This window comes from Triturus cristatus, chromosome 9 (genome assembly GCF_964204655.1).
Source record: "Triturus cristatus chromosome 9, aTriCri1.1, whole genome shotgun sequence".
Lineage (NCBI taxonomy): Eukaryota > Metazoa > Chordata > Amphibia > Caudata > Salamandridae > Triturus > Triturus cristatus.
The window spans coordinates 432,834,546-432,854,274 of NC_140592.1; the positions used below are offsets into that span (position 1 = coordinate 432,834,546).

A 19,729-nucleotide genomic window follows, 5' to 3' on the forward strand; every position below is an offset into this window, starting at 1 on the left:
CTGATTAAAATCAAAATAGTCTACATACATCCCCTCACAATTAAATAACTCATCTTTCAAGTTCTTTTGTAGACTAAGAAGTATATCAATCACTCACCATATCTTCTTTTACAGAATCTCTGCACTGTGCACCTCTCAGCAAAAACAAAGAATGGAAAAGTTTCCCTTTCATTTTCCACACATTTACATGTAAACATCAAATCACAATCCTTCACACATAAACTCAAAAGCAAACACACATTTCTATTGGTTAAACATTTCAACTCTTTCCAACTAAAATACATTTCGACCCTTCCCCCAATCTGCCTTCTGCCTGTTACCATAGAAACAGGTCATGGAACACTGCACTGAGCTCACTGGTCACAAGTTCAGCACACAATGTTACTAAACAAGACAGGAAGTGTGCTTGACTTTTCAACATATTAGCTTATCATATATAATGTCCCTTACAATCTATTTTTGTTAACCAATAAGAATCATACCTTTAAAAAACAGAAATATACACGCTACCTTTCAGTGTAGAAAGTAGTCATACAACCAATGATTTATTGTCTTTTTAAAAAAAACATTGCTGTGGATCCGCGCACCCAACGCGTGAGAATCCGTGCACCCAACGCGTTAGGATGCGCGCACCATGCGCGTATTTTGCCGTTTAAAAAAAAAAAGTGGGGGGCCTCAGGGGGTCCTTCTGGGACCCCCTAAGCACTTCTAGAGGGTCAGAGTATTTCCACTCTGCCCCCTTTATATGTTTTACACACTTATTCCACTTGCTTCTTCAGCCTCACTTCTACCGAGGCAGAAAATGGCCGCCAACAGTTCCTGGTTTCAAATGTAGAGAGACACTCGACAGCCAATTAGCATTTAGCGCGATCGGGAGGGTGCGCGCTCGGTTCGGGGAGGGTGCGCTTATGGTGCGGGTAGGGCCCCGGCAATAGATATCACTAACTTTTTTACCCTAATTTTCTCAGGAACTACTGAACAGACTCACACCATTTATGCAAAAGGCATGAGTCTGAACTGGGGACTACCTCTTTGCCAAATTTGGTGTCATTCCGTTCAGCGGTTCGGGCTGACCAAGGCCTGTGACGGGCTGAAACGCGTAATGGCGGCGATGGCGTTTTTTATATGTAAATAAATCACCTGGATTCTTCACCGCATTTTGGGTCTGCTTCCGTTTTTTGAGGACATTTTTTCAGTTCTGAAACGGAGTTTTGTTATACATATACATATATGCATACATATGAATGTTATGTACATGAAAGTTTGAAAAACACACTAAGAAAAGCAAAGCTAAAAAGCCACCTAATTACAAACAGAATTGCTTTAACTTAAACGAGGGCAAGACGTATTGCATTTTCAATGCTTGTTTACTTTGGTTCCATCAAGAAGGCATTCAGATGTGTCACACATTTGCCATAAATTCTGAATGTTACCACTCTAGTTGCTCATTAGATCACTGTAGTAAAGCTACTGCTCACCAGGGAAGTCTGCTGCTGGTATTCAAAGTGCATGTTTCAGCCTGCATGTCAGAATTTTTTAATTAAATAGAAGAGGATTTAAGAAGTCAAAATGTGCCCTAATTTTTCTTTCTGCAGCACTAATCATAGTTTCTATGGCAAAATGAACCCCCTCATTTTGTTCCATTGCAAATTAAATGTTTTAAATGTTACCACTTTATTCCAATCAAGATGGCTTCAGGTGTGCCATACTTTTGTCATAAGTAAGACTGTTAGCGCTCTAGTTGTTCTTTAGAACACGTTGTGGGACCCCCTTTTTTTCTCGGCCCCGCTTGACGAATCACCCCGAGACTTTCAGGATAAGAGCGGACCGGAGCGCCCCACCAGTTTTGAAAATTTTGCGAAGATTCGTCAACCGGCGCTAAAGTTATTCCAAATAGAATGTTGCGTATTTCCTATGGATAATAGGTCCTAAATATTACTACCTACTGGTGACTGCCAGTAGGTAATATATATATATATATTCAGTGAAAAAACCATAGGTTTCACACATGTTATAGTTAGCTGGAAATTTTACTGATAAAAACCCAATGAAATTCCCCCGTTATAGTTAGTGCAGGCAACTATAACTCACGCAACCGCAATCCTCTGCTGATGCTAATACTGTATTTAGACACTTATTTGCCCATGTCTTCTTCCATTAAATTTTAGCTATACATATATTACAAATATTTTTTTTTCATAAAGACACATATGTCATCAGCAGAGGATTGCGGTCGCGTGAGTTATAGTTGCCTGCACTAACTATAACGGGGGAATTTCATTGGTTTTTTACGAGTGAAATGTACAGCTAACTATAACTTGTGTGAAACCTATGGTTTTTTCAGTGAATTTGCAAGGTTTTTTAAATGCTAATTCCTAACTATAACGTGTGTGAAACCTATGGTTTTTTCAGTGAATTTGTACGTTTTTTTAAATGCTAAGTTACTTTACGCCATTCGTGGTGTGCGCGCCCAGTTAACGCAGTTCGTTCCGTGCGCGCGCGCCCACTTTACGCAGTTAGTGCCGTGCACGCACGGTGGTCACGCGGTGCGCTGCACGCACCGCGTGCCCACGTTACGCGGGATGGGCCATGTATGCACGATGCGCTTCGCGCACCGTGCGCACATGGGGGACATATTATGTGCTTCGTTGTGAAAGGTATTCATTTTTAGTTTCCTTGAATTATATATGCCATGCACAAATGGTGCACTTCGGGCACCATTTGCACACGGGGTGGGGAAAGTGTGGATAATTTATTTTTTTTTAAATAATTTTAACCGTACGCGTACGGTAAGCGTAATCGGCGATTTTTCAAAATAAATTAAAATTGTTTTTTTGGCCTTGGGGGTTGTTGGGGGACACCTATATCGATGCTGGGTGGTTAAAAACTAAATAAACTACCCCTTTAGATGTTTTTTGACTTTGTTTATGCTACCCCCCTCAGACTGCGCCGCTTCCTGGTTTCGACCGATTCGAATGTTTACTTAGATCGAACAGCCAATCAGAATCGCGCTCGCGCACGTCACCGTACGCGTACGGTAAGCGCACCGTAAGCGCACCGTAAGCTGGCTCAGATATATATATTGATTTAAAGGCTATTTTCTCAGAATCTACTGAACAGATTTACACCAAACCTACAAAAGGCACTTCCTTGACCTGTAGACTACCTCTCTGCCAAATTTCAAGGAACTCTGTTCAGCCGTTCGGGCTGTAGCTGTGTCTAAAGGTCCTATGGAAAAATGCATGGGAAAAACGCGTTTTGGGACCCCCCTTTCATCTCAGCCCCCGCTTGACGAATCCCCCCGAGACTTTCAGGGTAGGAGCGGAGCGCAGCGCCCCACCTATTTTGAGGATTCGTCGACCGGCGCCAAAGTTATTCAAAATAGAATGTTGCGGTTTTCCTATGGAAACAGGGTCCTAACTATAACTACCTACTGGCGACCGCCAGTAGGTAATATATATATATATATTCACTGAAAAAACCATAGGTTTCACACATGTTATAGTTAGCGGAAATTTTACTGATAAAAAACCAATGAAATTCCCCCGTTATAGTTAGTGCAGGCAACTATAACTCACGCGACCGCAATCCTCTGCTGATGCTAATACTGTATTTAGACACTTATTTGCCCATGTCTTCTTCCATACATTTTTAGCTATACATATATTACAAATATTTTTTTTTCATAAAGACACATATGTCATCAGCAGAAGATTGCGGTCGCGTGAGTTATAGTTGCCTGCACTAACTATAACGGGGGAATTTCATTGGTTTTTTATCAGTAAAATTTCCGCTAACTATAACATGTGTGAAACCTATGGTTTTTTCAGTGAATTTGCAAGGTTTTTTAAATGCTAATTCCTAACTATAACGTGTGTGAAACCTATGGTTTTTTCAGTGAATTTGTACGGTTTTTTAAATGCTAAGTTACTTTACGCCATTCGTGGCATGCGCGCCCACTTAACGCAGTTCGTTCCGTGCGCGCACGGTGCGCTTCGCGCACCGTGCGCGCACAGTGAGCACGCGGTGCGCTTCGCATGTGTGAAACCTATGGTTTTTTCAGTGAATTTGCAAGGTTTTTTAAATGCTAATTCCTAACTATAACGTGTGTGAAACCTATGGTTTTTTCAGTGAATTTGTACGGTTTTTTAAATGCTAAGTTACTTTACGCCATTCGTGGCATGCGCGCCCACTTAACGCAGTTCGTTCCGTGCGCGCACGGTGCGCTTCGCGCACCGTGCGCGCACAGTGAGCACGCGGTGCGCTTCGCGCACCGCGCGCCCACTTTACGCAGTTAGTGCCGTGCACGCACGGTGGGCACGCGGTGCGATGACAAAGCAAGAAAGCACGTCAACAAATCTGTTTCTGCTTTCCTCCGTGACTATGGTATGGGTGCCATTTACCACAACAACTTGCGTTATGACATGCAAGACATTTATAGAGGAGATGGTGTGCACTTCAATGATGAAGGGAACAGAGTCTTCCTCTTGAACCTTAGACTCTGCATTGGTACTTACTTGTAGGTACCACTAAAAAATCATTTCATAAACACAACGGCTCTTTTTAGAGCCCCCTAATATCTAAACACTTAAATCTGATTTTCATTTTTTTTTTTTTTTTTTTCTACCGTACGCTTACCGTAAGCTTACCGTACGCGTACCCCGTGATTTTTTTTAAAATCAATAAATGTTTTCTTTGTACTTTACAGTCCTTCTTTGACCCCCTCACAAATGTAAGGGGGTCTGTAACTCTCCTCATTGCCCCCTTTCCTTGTTTTCACTCTTTTTTTTCAGAGTGAAATACACAAAATGGCGGCCGCCGCTTCCTGGTTTCGGCCGATTCGAATGTTTACTAAGATCTAAGAGCCAATCAGAATCGCGCTCGCGCACGCCACCGTACGCTTACCGTAAGCGTACGGTAAGCGTACCGTAAGCGGGCTCAGATATATATATTGATTTAAAGGCTATTTTCTCAGAATCTACTGAACAGATTTACACCAAACCTACAAAAGGCACTTCCTTGACCTAGGGACTACCTCTCTGCCAAATTTTGAGTAATTCTGTTCAGCCGTTCGGGCTGTAGCTCGTTCTAAAGGTCCTATGGAAAAATGCATGGGAAAAACGCGTTTTGGGACCCCCCTTTTATCTCAGCCCCCGCTTGACGGATCCCCCCGAGACTTTCAGGGTAGGAGCGGAGCGTAGCGCCCCACCTATTTTGAGAAATTCGCGAGGATTCATCGACCGGCGCCAAAGTTATTCAAAATAGAATGTTGAGGTTTTCCTATGGAAACGTGGTCCTAACTATAACTACCTACTGGCGACCGCCAGTAGGTAATAATATATATATATATATATATATATATATATATGTTCGCTCACTCCTTTGTCTCCATCCGGATTAAGGAAAGCACTCGCAGGGGTTATCTTTCGTATTCTTTATTTGGACCGCTTTAGAACATGACGCGTTTCGGCTTGCGCTTTAATCTGATGTTTTTAGATTTCGCGCCGTGAAACGGCCGACATTTTAACAAAGTGTCAGAGGTCACGTGATACATCAATGTATGGAGAGCAAAGAAGGATCACCATAAGTCCATGAACAAGCGCCATATTGGAGTAGATAAACTCCCATAGGAACATCATAAAGCAACAATCCTGCTGAATATTTAACAGCCTACTGTATATATGTTTACCACAAATGTGTGAACCATATTATGTATAAAATAACATCAACTGTAACTTGTTGCTAATTAACACAATCGTGCCGTGTATCGGCATAAATCCAAGGTGGTATACTGATTACGCCGTGTATCGGCTTTTATCCAATTCTCTCCACACATAGTTCTAGACCAACCAACGTTTAAAAAATGGAGTTTGCCTTAAGGAGTACATAAAACTGAATTCAACATAATCATACAGAAACACAATAGTACCTAAAAGACTTCAAGAATGAGAAAGACTAATCACCTAGATGCACTGCTAATTCTTCCCCTACATTCATCCCTTGGGGTATCTTTGTGCCTAGGTCTATAATGTATCTCGATTCCAGTCTACGAAGCTGTTTAATCCTGTCCCCTCCCCTGATGTTCAAGGGGATTTGGTCTAGCCCATAGAAACGCAGCAGCTCCCTGTTGCTTTCATGTTTGTCAGTAAAATGTCTTGCCACAGAATAGGTGGCATCATTTTTCGCTATTGCTCTCATGTGCTCCAAGATTCTTACTTTAACCGGATGGATAGTGCTGCCGATATAACGCAGACCACATGGGCATTCCAAGCAGTACACTACATAGGAGCTGCTGCATGTCAGAAACTTAGTTATGGCTTTAGGCTTCTTAAGGCCAATGACCCTGTATGTGAGTGTTCTTCTACTATTCACACAAGCCTTACATTTCCCACAAGGGAAGAAACCCCTAAGCTCCCTTAAGGTCCCCCCCTTGGGAAGTTTCGGACAAAATTGGCTTTGGACAAGGCTGTCTTTTAAAGATCTAGCCTTTCTGAAAGTTAGTAAAGGGTTAGGTGGGATATCAGAGCCAATGACACTATCTGTTTTTAAAATGTGCCAATTTTTTCTCATGATTGTTCTTAATTCATTGGCATCACTTGAAAAAGTAGTGATCATTCTGAATTTATTCAATCCTATTCCTTCCTTGCTAACTTTCTCCTTGGTGAAAAGGTCTTCTCTAGATACATGTCTAACCTTGTTGAGGGTTATATCCAGAAGATCCCTATTGTAACCTCTAATCAGGAATCTAGAGACACTGGCTTGTGCGGCTTTTTCAAAGTCCACTTCCCTAGTGCTATTCCGTTTGAGTCTTAAAAATTCCCCATAGGGGATACTCTTGACTAGTCCTGGTGGATGGTTACTTGCTGCATGTAATAGGGAGTTCCCGGCCGTGGGTTTGCGATACAGTGACATATTTATGTTGTTATTGTCAACGCTTACTTTAAGATCCAAAAAATTTACGGTTTCAGAGCTGATTTCCCCACTAAACTCCAAATTCACTGTGTTCCTGTTTAAATCATCAATAAAATCTTTGGCTGACTGCTCTGATCCGTTCCAGATTATACAAAGATCGTCTATGTACCGGTACCAGGAGATCACCCTTTCCATATTTGTACCATTGGGTCCTTTGGGCACCTGCTCCTCCCACCAGCCCACGAATAAATTCGCGTAGCTGGGAGCGAAGCAGGTGCCCATCGCCGGACCTGAGATCTGACGGTAAAAGTCCTCACCAAAGACAAAAATATTGTTTTTCAAACAAAACTCTGTGAATTGGAGAATCATTTCATTATGTGCTGTAAATTTTAATGGCTTCTTTTTCAAAAAGTGAGCTACTGCTTCAAGGCCATGTTCATGCTGGATCCGAGTATATAAACTTGTTATATCTAATACAATTAATTTGTATTGTGGGTCCCATTGTTGTTTTTCCATGTGCATGAGGAAATCCCGTGAGTCTTTAATGTATGCAGGTAGTGTCTTTACCAAAGGAAAAAGGAAAAAATCAATAAAAGTTGACAAATGTTCCGTGAGTCCACCTTGTGAGGAAACAATCGGTCTTCCTGGTGGTTGTGTACTGTTTTTGTGTATCTTGGGGATATGATAGAAGGTAGGTACCACTGGATTCAAACAACGGAGAAATAGATATTCTTCCATGTCGAGCATAGATTTATCCAACCACATCTTGATCATGTCGTGGTACCTTTGTATGCTGTCCAAGTATGTTTCTTTGGAGACTTTCTGATAGCAGCTTGAATCAGATAGTTGCCTTACTGCTTCCATTTGGTAGTTTTCTCTGGTTTGTAGGACTATATTGCCCCCTTTGTCCGAGGGTTTGCAGATGATCGTGCTATCCTCACTCAGACTCATAATGGCTTCTCGCTGTTCCTTGGTTACATTTTGTATATTTTTCAAACCAGGTTGTTTGTTGCGTAACCGTATAAGGTCTTTGTTAACTGCCTCAGCGAAGACATCAATTGCATCCGGGGGTAGTTGAGGTAAAAATTGTGAGGTCGGTTTGAAGCCACTTGTGTCTTTTTCTTGGTCAAATCCTAGTTGTAATGTTCTCTGTAATTGATCACCTTTTCCCAGAGTATTATCGACTTGATTTTCTTCTCTCAGTGATTCCATGACCTCTAGGGCCGCCAAATCTTCCCCAGTCAACGCATCAGTTGTTCGCATTTTGGTTTGATGTCTTCTTTGTTTGAGAAAGTTCGGTTTGGATTTGAAGTATTTGTGAAGTTTCAACTTGCGAGTAAGTTTAAATAGGTCTATACGGGTTTGGGCATATTCCCATCTGCTGGTGGGGCAGAAGGTAAGACCCAATTTTAATACCTGTTGTTCCGTATCCGTTAGGGTTTTGGGAGTCAAATTGATGATCGTTAAATTGTCTACATCCACTTCTTTCCCTTCCTGTTGCGGGTTGATCTGGTTGCAGCGTTTGAGCCTCCTGCTCCAGCCGCCCCTCCTTGTTTTTCTTTTTCGGCCTCTGGTGGTCTGCTTTTGCCCCCTCTTAGCCACGTTTGCCTCATAATTCGGAATTCCTCCTGAAAAGGAGTCTTCGCCATCATAGGATTGTTTCCACCATCATCGGAGGATTCACCTCCAGTAACCTCGGACTTTGAGGTATCGATTCTTACTGCCGCGGGTGTGTTAGCATTTGCTCTTAATTCCTTGCGTGGGCCTTCAAATTTCTTCGCAAACGTGAGTACTCTTCCCTGGGCATAATCGCGTTCGTCCCGTTCAAACTTCTCCTGCTTTCTTTGTTTGATTTTTGCTTCATACTTCACAAGTCTCTTCTTCATCTGTTCTTTTAATTCTTCAATTTTCTTCTTATCCTCCTCTTTCTCAATTTCTGTCTCCATCTTCTCTATCTCCAGTAGTGTTTTATCTCTGTCACTCCAGGCAAATTTGACTAGTATGAGCAACATCCCTTTACTTGACTCCGCTGTGTGAGCTGCCCATTCATCCAGGAGTTTAGGGTCGGGATTTTCATAGGCTGGGATGGTGTAAATGCGCAAACCCCTTGGTATCCTATTGACATCGATGTAACTTTGTAATGAGGTTGCTTCCCACCACTTTCTTTGTTCTCGCTCATACAGTCTCTCTAGTGCCAAGAATTTTGATGTTAAGTTCGTATTTGCCTGTGTTCCTTTACTACCTCCTTGTTGTGAGTCAGTCAATGTGCTCCTCCTGAACATGCCTTCCGCCGCCTCGCGGCGCTCCGATACATTAAACATGGTTCAAAAGCAGATCAACATTGAATCTTCATGCAACCCCTTCGTCCTGCCGCAATTACGTTATGAAACTGCGAGTTAAATATTTTAAACCCGCTTACCAGTCCTCGTTGCTCCGTCTCGGGCGTCCTCCGACACTCCGAATCCGCCGCTACTCCGGATCTGGCGTTTCCACAGGCGGTGCTGCTGGTAATAATGATAATGGCTCCAACTGCACCTAAGACCAGCGCACTCACGGACGGGTGCTCTATGGCGCCGAGGTGCAACCGCGCTAAAATGTTCGCTCACTCCTTTGTCTCCATCCGGATTAAGGAAAGCACTCGCAGGGGTTATCTTTCGTATTCTTTATTTGGACCGCTTTAGAACATGACGCGTTTCGGCTTGCGCCTTAACCATAAGTCCATGAACAAGCGCCATATTGGAGTAGATAAACTCCCATACACGGCACGATTGTGTTAATTAGCAACAAGTTACAGTTGATGTTATTTTATACATAATATGGTTCACACATTTGTGGTAAACATATATACTGTAGGCTGTTAAATATTCAGCAGGATTGTTGCTTTATGATGTTCCTATGGGAGTTTATCTACTCCAATATGGCGCTTGTTCATGGACTTATGGTGGTCCTTCTTTGCTCTCCATACATTGATGTATCACGTGACCTCTGACACTTTGTTAAAATGTCGGCCGTTTCACGGCGCGAAATCTAAAAACATCAGATTAAGGCGCAAGCCGAAACGCGTCATGTTCTAAAGCGGTCCAAATAAAGAATACGAAAGATAACCCCTGCGAGTGCTTTCCTTAATCCGGATGGAGACAAAGGAGTGAGCGAACATTTTAGCGCGGTTGCACCTCGGCGCCATAGAGCACCCGTCCGTGAGTGCGCTGGTCTTAGGTGCAGTTGGAGCCATATATATATATATATATTTTTTTTTACTGAAAAAACCATAGGTTTCAGCGGTGTTATAGTTAGCTGGACTTTTCACTTGTACAAAGCCATTGAAATTCCCCCGTTATAGTTAGTTCAGCTAACTATAACTCGCGCGCCCGCAATGCACTGCTGATGACGTCACATATTACATCACTCATGACATGGTCAGTGACATCACTCATGACATCACTGATGACATCTCAAATGACATCACTGATGACATCACTGATGACATCATCCAGTGAATGTGTGTTTTTCTGAAAATTAAATATGTTTTATATATGTATATCTCAAGGTCGATGGAAGAATAAATGGGTATATAAGTGTCTAAATGGATGATTTGTTTTTGAAAAGTTGATTGTGTAACTGACTAAGTGTATCATAGTGAATACATGGCTTAGTGAGTAATGTTTAAATATGTAAATATCTGTATCAGTCTCTCACTTTGTGTACAAGTGGCTGCATGGGTTGGTGAGTAGCTACATGGGTGTCTATATAGGTTATTAGTTGGTTTTTTGAGTATCAGTCTGAGTGTCTGCATGGTTCGGTGGGGCGTATTACGTAGTGCATAGGTGCATGAATGAGTGACTCACTGTTTGTATGTGTTGAAGACAGCATGTGTGCAGGACTGTATGGGTGGATGAGTATGTGTATGGGTGTGTTAGTGAGTGAATGACTGTCTCAATAGTGTCTTTATGAGTAACTACATATGTTTTAAACTAGTATATGTAACTATTGGTGTATATAAGTGAGTATACGTGAGAGTGAGAGATTGAAAGAGTTCCTGTATGAATAAGTATGTGTTTTTATATGTGATTGTTTAAAAGACTAAGTATGTGTAAGTTTCCGTAGAAGTAAGTGTGGTGGTGTTTGTATAACTGTATATGCAAGTAAATGTATGTTTGATTCTTTATTAGCATGAGTGACTATGTGTGTGAGTAACTCTATGGATGAGTGGCATTGTGTAACAGGATGTATAGGTGTATGAGTACATATGATGAGTGAGTACACGTATGAGTGACTGTATAGGACTGTTGGTGAATGAGTGGATGTGTATGTGGATCTTAGAATTACTGAAGAGGTTGTTGTAACTGGTATTGGTATGTCCATTGTTTTGTACATTTTAGTCTCTATTTTTGAATGTGTGTATCAAAGGTTATATTAGGGTGAGAGGAGGTCTGCCACTCTATCACAAGGATGATGTCATCAGTGATGTCATCATTGATGTCATTTGAGATGTCATCAGTGATGTCATGAGTGATGTCACTGACCATGTCATGAGTGATGTAATATGTGACGTCATCAGCAGTGCATTGCGGGCGCGCGAGTTATAGTTAGCTGAACTATCTATAACGGGGGAATTTCAAAGGTTTTGTACAAGTGAAAAGTCCAGCTAACTATAACACCGCTGAAACCTATGGTTTTTTCAGTGAATTTCTGAGATTTTTTAAATGCTAATTCCTAACTATAACGTGCCTGAAACCTATGGTTTTTTCTGGGAATTTGAAAGGTTTTTTAAATGCTAATTTCTAACTATGCCTACAGAGATAGGACATGTGAAGAAAGAAGAAAAAATGCACAGAAAGAAAAAAAAGAAGTGCAGAAAGAAGCAACAGAAGTCCTCAAAGACGAAGAAAAGTGCAGGAAGAAGGATAACGTGCAGAAAGAACAAAAGGAAGAGCAGAAAGAAGCCTTATTGCAAAATCATCCTGTACCCTCAACTTTTTCAGACGGATACTGGTGGTAACTGAGTCTGACTAACCAGTCCTAGAGCCAATGCTTTGTTAAAAAACACTTAGAATACAGTGAAAACACCTACATACACTAGGGAACATTATGCGTTGGGGTCCTCCTGTGATTAGCATGACCTCCTCTGTAAGCCCCTAGTATATAATAGGGCAGGGGGATTAAAACTACCTCTTAAAACAGGCCACAGGGCGTTTTTGCACACGTTAACTCAGGCCCCGTCCCCTTCCTTCACCACTGTGTAAACACGCCCTGTGTCCGTTTTTAGTTGGGGGATTAAGTTCATTTGAATAATGAGGGTCCCTAGGGTCCAACTAGCCCACTAGGTACCTCCAGTAAGTGCCACAGTACCTCCAGTAAGTGCCACAGAGCTGCGTTGCAGAGAGGTGTAAAAAGTGTCACGGCCTGGACCACCTCTCTGCAATGCAGCTCAGTGGCGCTTACTGGAAGCACTTGGTGGGCTAGTTAGCCCCCAGGGGCCCTCAGTATTGAAGGGAAATTATATCCCCAATTTAAAACGTGCCATAGTGCGTGTTTGCACACGTCACCTCAGGCCCCGTCCCCTCCCTTCATCACTGTGTAAACGCGCCCTGTGGCTGTTCGAAGTTGAGAGATTAAGTCCCCTTGAATCCTAAGGGTCCCTAGGGTCAAACTAGACCACTAGGTACCTCCAGTAAGCGCCACAGAGCTTCGTTGCAGAGAGGTGTAAAAAGGGGCTGGGCCTCAGAACACCTGTCAGCAGCGCAGCTCCCTGGCGCATACTGGAGATGCCTGTTGGGCTAGTGTGCCCTCAGGGACCCTCAGTATTGAAGAGGAATTAATTCCCCAACTTACAATTCGCCAGGGGGCGCATTTGCAGTGTGCTGCAAGGAGGGGACATGGCCTCCGGCACGATGCCAGTCTTTTATTTATTTTAATTTTTTAGGAAGGGGGGCTGTGTGGTTCCCCTTCTTATTCTAATTTATTGGCCCTGATGACCCCATCCCCCAGGGCCTGTCTCCTAATTATATTTTTTTGACCCCAATCCCCAGGGCCGGCCACTGTTTTTTATTATTTTTAAAAAATATATATTTATAGACACACCTAGGACATGCTGGACAAACCGTACGTACCTATCACCATGACGATTTGCGTGATATTCATTAAAAGGCGACTATGCATACAATGAATACACGTGGAATGTATTTACACCACTAGTGAAGCTCTGACATGTCTGATGCCCTACCGTGCCTAATCCCGGTAGACACCCTTGTCGTTTATTTATAAAAACATAGGTAGCTATTGACGGGCACATTTAATACACATGCACACCAAGCCATTCAAAGGGGATTCGACAAAAATTCGACCAAAACTATGCAAGAAACCCCCCTCACGGTTACTAAAACACACATCCACTGCTGGATGTGTAATACTTTTTATTTTACTCTCTGGAAAGGGAACGAACATCACTTGAGAGTCTCAGCGCTCTCCTGGCAGAGCCCAATGCTGTGTTACACCCACCATTGCCTGCTGAGTGCCACACACCTCTGTGTTGTATTCCACTAGCTAGTGCATATGCTATGACACTCTCTAGCCCATGTGCACTGTAACACCACCCCGTGAATATGTCATGCCACACTTGTCATCGCACGGGTTATATTGCCCCATCTAACGTGCCTTCCTCGATGCCTATGTTATAACGCACAGTGCTATGCCATACATATTACAATCTGGGATCCATATCTTTGTCACAGTGCATATGCAACGTTACACTCCCCAGCACATATTTTATATTACAACTTTAGAGACTAGTTAGGTTTAGGGGTGGGCGGAATTTGCGAAATTAACTTTCGCAAATTATCGCGAAAATGTTTAAAATTATCGCAAACAAGCGGAAATATCGCGAAATGCGGAAGTTTTTTTCCCGCATGTTCACGAGATTTTCTGCATGGTTGCGGGTCGCCAACTTAACCATGTGGTTGCTTGCGGGCGCGGCCATCTTGTTTTGAGTTGTCTCGCGGTGCATGAGCAAGAAACAAATTATCGCCAAGCTGCGGAAACCGGAAATTTTGACATTTTCGCGCTCTCCGCGGAACGCGAAAATGTCAAATTATCGCAATTTCCGTGAACGGAACGATATTTTCGCCCAGGCCTAGTTAGGTTACACAACACTGCCCTGTGCATATTACACTCCAAGGCGCATATCGCATAGCACACACTAGTGCCTGTGCTATCTTGCACTCTCCAATGAATCTGTAATTGCGCACAATGTATTGCATATTATATTTCACGCCCGGTTCATCTTATATCACACTTTTTGGTGCATAGTTTATACCATACACTATATCTAGTTTTCATTTTCAATCGTGCTCTCAGGACTATGTTCTATATAACACTGTGTTCACCTACCCTTTTCACGGGCATTACATTTTGCGATAGGGGGTGGAGGATCAGGGGGTGTTTCTGCCAAGTGAGCCCGGAGTCACAGTCACAAAAGTCCTCTTCTTCCTGAATAAAAGTGAGATTATGCTGCATACTTGTTCATATTTTAAGAAGTTCGCACAGACACACGTTTTAAAAACAATAAAGTTCCTAATACCCGCCTTCTCTGAACAGTTAGCTTGCTGCCCCATCCCCCTCCTCCCTATCCTCTGTTGTGTGAATCCATGGACTTGCCTCCTCCCTCCTGCCATGCATGGTCTGATGTGCTGCCACTGCCCTCAATTTAGTATGATGTACCAGTCCACTCCTCCTGCCCTCCATTGCCCAATTCTATGCCCCGTCATTGACCTCCTGCTTAAACTCTATGCTTAGCTTGCTGCCCCTATTCTCCTTCCCCCTGCCCTCCAATGTCTTTGTGCATGCCCCTGCTCCATCCTTTTTGCCCACCATGTTCCATGGACCTGCCACTCCTATCTACTCTGAATGTTCTGATGAGCTGCCACTCTCCTCCCACCTGCCTAGCATTGTCAGATGACTGTAACCTGTCCCTGCCACCTCCACCCTGCCTGTCCACATGCCATGCCCCTATCCTCTTCCTCCTGTCCTACATGGTCCATTGTACTGCCACACCCTTCTGCCCTCCCTGGTCTGTTGTGCTGCAACTGCTCCTCCTGTCTGCCCCGTGTGGTCTGTTGTGAGGCCCCTTCCCCTGAACTTTCTTGTCTGTGCACAGGTCCTGACCCTCCCTTCTATCCTCCATCGTCCTTTGTGCATGCCCCTGCACCCTCCTTCTTGCCCATCATGGCCATTGTGCTGCCACTAACCCTCCCACTTGCCATGCATGGTCTTCTGTGCTGCCATGGCCCCTCCCACCTTCCCTGTGTGGTCAGTTAGCTGCCCCTGACCCCCTCCCACCTTCCCTCCATGGTCTGTGTGTATGCCATCACAGTCTCACTGTTGCTCTTCAAGGTGTGTCTTGCTTCTAGTGCCCATCCTGCCTGACCTCCATGGCTATCTTGCTGCTCCTGCCCTGCCCCCTGGCCCCCAGCCCTCTGTTTACATGTGCAGACCCCTACTCCCTCCCTCCTGGCTTGTCTGTTCCATTGTAATGCCCCTGATCCGTCCCTCCTGCCCTTTATGGTCTGTTATGCTGCAGCTTTCTCTCCTGTCTGTCCATTATGGTCAGCCAGCTACCATTGCCTCTTGCCCCTCTGTTCTCTGTTGTCCATGTGCATGGTCCTGTCCCCTCCCTCTTGCTTTCTATGGATTGTTGTGCTGCACTCCCGTCCCGCATGCCCTGTGTGGTGTATTGTGCTGCTGCAAACCCTGATGCCTGCCCTGCAGGGTCAGTTTGGTGCACCTCTCAATGTCCCTCCTGTCCTCTGTTATCCAAGTCCATGTCATTGCCCCATTTCCTTCCATGATCCAATGTACCATACTTGCGAACATTTTGAACTTGGTAAAAGGAAGATTTCGAAAAAAAACTGGGGTATTGATTTTCCCCTTTGAGTTACATTGAAAAAGAGGAGATTGTAGACAGGAGACAGATCAAATAAAGCCCATTTGAGCTTAAAAACATTGGACGTTTCCTGGCTGAATCGGGTCTGTTGGCATGTATGGTTGTACTACCATTGCCTCTTCCTTCTGCCTGCCCACAATGGTCTATTACATTGCCACAGCCTCTCTTGCAAGTCCTGTATTGTTGGTTTGTTGCCCCTTCCCCCCTTTCCACTGCCCTCCATAGTCTGTTGTGCTGCCACGGCCCTTCCTGCCTGCTCAGTTTGGTTAAATTGTTGCCTTTGCACCCTCCTACCTGCCTTCAATTTTCAGAGTCCGTGCCCCTGGCCTCTGCCTCTCAACAGTATCCTAATGAACAACTAGATTGCTAACATTCTATATTTATTACAAAAGTGTGGAACGCCTGACGTCATCTTGATGTAATCAAAACTGTAATACCTAGAGCATTTCCTTTAGAAATTACATATATGAGAGGGTCTTATTGGCATCAAAATTATGGTTAGTGCTCTAAAAGACTAAAATAAGGACATATTTTCTGAGTTTTCAAATAGCGACAAAGCACTTTTAAATTATTTGTTATCTTTATGTTTTTTTATCCAGTTGACCACTTGATTAAATGTTGCACTTAGGGGAGAGGATGTGGTGTTACTTCCAGAACTGCAGACTTTGCAACTGGGGAACCAGGTTGGAGTTTCTGCTTCAGCTCGACATTCTGTGATTCTGGTCAAATCACTTAGTCTCCCCATGTCTAAAACCAAAATTAATTTGTTCTTGTGTGATGTAACCAATGCTCATGTAAAGCACACTAATACCTGACAAGTCTGCACTATATAACACTTCAAAAACACAAAATAATAAGTGTTTTGCACACTTCTATCATTGGGCTATATTTGGGCTACATCTGGGTGATTTTGGGCTACATTTGGGCTCTTTTGTCTCCGGTGGCCATCTTGGGAGATCTATATGTTATGAAGTTTCCTAATTTCCTCATGTACTGCAGTCTCCTCAGTATGAAATGCTTTTAGTTTTTTACTTTGATTCCATCATGAAGGTATTCAGATATGTCACACATTTGCCATAAATTCTGAATGTTAGCACTCTAGTTGCTCATTAGATCACTGTAGTAAAACTACTGTTCACCATGGAAGTCTGCTCCTGGTATTAAAAGTGCATGTTTCAGTCTGCATGTCAGAATTTTTTTATGAAATAGAAGAGGATTTGAGAAGTCACTCAAAATGTGCCCTCATTTTCTTTCTTCAGCATTAATCATAATTTCTATGGCAAAATGAACCCCCTCATTGTGTTCCTTTTTAAATTAAATGTTTTAAGTGTTAACAGTTTATTCCAATCAAGATGGCTTCAGGTGTGCCATACTTTTGTCATAATGGAGACAGTAAGCGCTCTAGTTGTTTTTAAGAACACTCTGGGACATTCTGTCATTGGGCTATACTTGGGCTACATCTGGGTGATATTTGGGCTACATTTGGGCTCTTTTGTCTCTGGTGGCCATCTTGGGAGACTTATGTGTTATGAAGTTTCCTAATTTCCTCATTTACTGCAGTCTCCTCAGTAGGAAATACTTTCAGTTTTTTACTTTGATTCCATCAAGAAGGCATTCAGATGTGTCACACATTTGCCATAAATTCAGAATGTTAGCACTCTTTTTGCTCATTAGATCACTGTAGTAAAGCTACTGCTCACCAGGGAAAACTGCTGCTGGTATTGAAAGTGCATGTTTCAGTCTGCATCTCAGAATTTTTTAATGAAATAGAAGAGGATTTGAGAAGTCACTCAAAATGTGCCCTAATTTTTCTTTCTGCAGCACTAATCATACTTTTTATGGAAAAATGAACCCCCTCATTTTGTTCCTTTTTAAATTAAATGTTTTAAGAGTTACCACTTTAATCCAAGCAAGATGGCTTCAGGTGTGCCATATGTTTATCATAAGTAGGACTGTTAGCGCTCTAGTTGTTCTTTGGAACACTCTGGGAAGCTGCAGTAGAACACAAAGGAATCAACTGACAGTCTCTGCCCTTTTTGGATGTACATGTTTTACTGAGAATGTCAGACTTCATTCTCACATGACTGAGAAAGATAATGTGAATTTACAGAAAATAAGCTCTCAGTTTAGCTTATAGATCACCTTCCAAACCTCTGTGGGAAAAGCATGAGAAAATATTTTTCTCTCACTCATGATATCCCAGCAAAAGGCTTTTTCACATGGTGAAATCACCTTTGAACATACCACAATTCCTAAAATGAGTATGGTACCATCAACAAATGATTTATAATGTAACTAAAGTCTTAAAACCTTCTATTAACTCCAATGCTTTTTAATGAGATGCTATCATGTATATTGGTCCCAAGATGGCTGCCAACACTTCTTGGATGAAGTGCTGACAGCCAATCCGATCTCAGGATGAGATGTGTGGTTAGGCTCTGCCCACATATATATATGATTTTACTTTTGATTTTCTCAGGAACTACTGAACAGATTGACACCAGACCTGCAAAAGGCACTTCCCTGACCTGAGGACTACCTCTCTGCCAAATTTCAAGTAATTCTGTTCATCTGTTCGGGCTGTACCTTGGACTAAAGGTCCCTATGAATATATATATATATACCAAATGAATTGCGGTTCTGCTGGTGTGCTGCCAGATCTCTGGTGGTGCACACAAGATAGCGCTGCCGCCAGCGCTAGAAATGTAGAGAAATACCTCCAAAACCTTCTACAGTAAAGGAGCCGGCACTCGTCATCATGGGTTTGCTCCCGTTTATTATGTCAGTCACATCGGACACAGGAAACAGAACAGGCACTATATATATATATAGCCACCAACACCAGTCTCTCCAGAAGAAACAGGCACCGAGTAACGCATTTCTGCAGTTCTTTCTGCTTAGTGATCAAGTCCCCTGTGAGGGACGAAACGTGTCATGGCTGCTGCATTATTTGGAGAGTTTAAATAAAATACAGCTGACGAGCCACGGTGGTCCACGCTCTATCTTTTGCCCGAGGAAGACTGGCGGAATGGGAAGGAGTTAATTTGGACATATATATATATATATATATATATATATATATATATATATATATATATATATATATATATATATATATAAAGTGATCGCGCTAAATTACAAGCGCAAATAGAACTTTTGGAGGTGGAAATCAGTAAAATGGAGAGCACGGATCAAGTGAAAACATTCAGAGACGATATGATGGCACGTCTTAAGAAGGACGAAGAGGTTATTAAAAGAAGAAAGACATTCAAATTTGAAAGAGACCGGGTGGATTATGTAAATGGTCAAATATTTACTTATGCTCGCAAATATGATGCAGTGAAAGCAAGAGCTAATAAACCGCCACAAAGGAAATTGAGTGAGGCAGCAGCCTTGTCAACATCAACTTCGGAATGAGTTCAGCTGCAGAGAGTGACCCGGAGGGGGAAAGTACCAGAGTACAGCAAGTGGGGTTTACAAAACTATCCCTAGCACAGGAGGTCGATTGCCTGTGCCAAGACAGACGGGATACTCTGAGGCCACGTGTATTACCTGGAGCAACAACCAAAAACTCAACTACAGGCGAAACCAGAGACGCAAATGTCGCAAAAGGAAACAAAAATATGGGCAAAAAGACAGCAAGGGGCAGATGGAACCGATTCCAGAACAGGGATCAGAATCCAATATAAACCCCAACTCAGTAATATATCTTACTACTTTGCCTTTATCAACAGCGGAATCAGCAGTCCTGGGATTAGGCCTATCATACTGTCCCCCTTGCAACTTTAACTATGCCGATACAAGAATGGACACATTCAGATTTATACGCAAGTTGAAATTGAACAAATTCTATATATTACATCCTAACAGGAAAAATAT

At 42.8% G+C, this 19,729-nt stretch overlaps 1 protein-coding gene across 1 annotated transcript in view; it reads right to left on the bottom strand.

The window, feature by feature from the left end:
- LOC146798097 (cytochrome P450 2G1-like) overlaps window positions 1-19,729 on the bottom strand; it is a 1,186,024-nt gene that overhangs the window by 1,076,224 nt on the left and 90,071 nt on the right. The window lies entirely within an intron of this gene.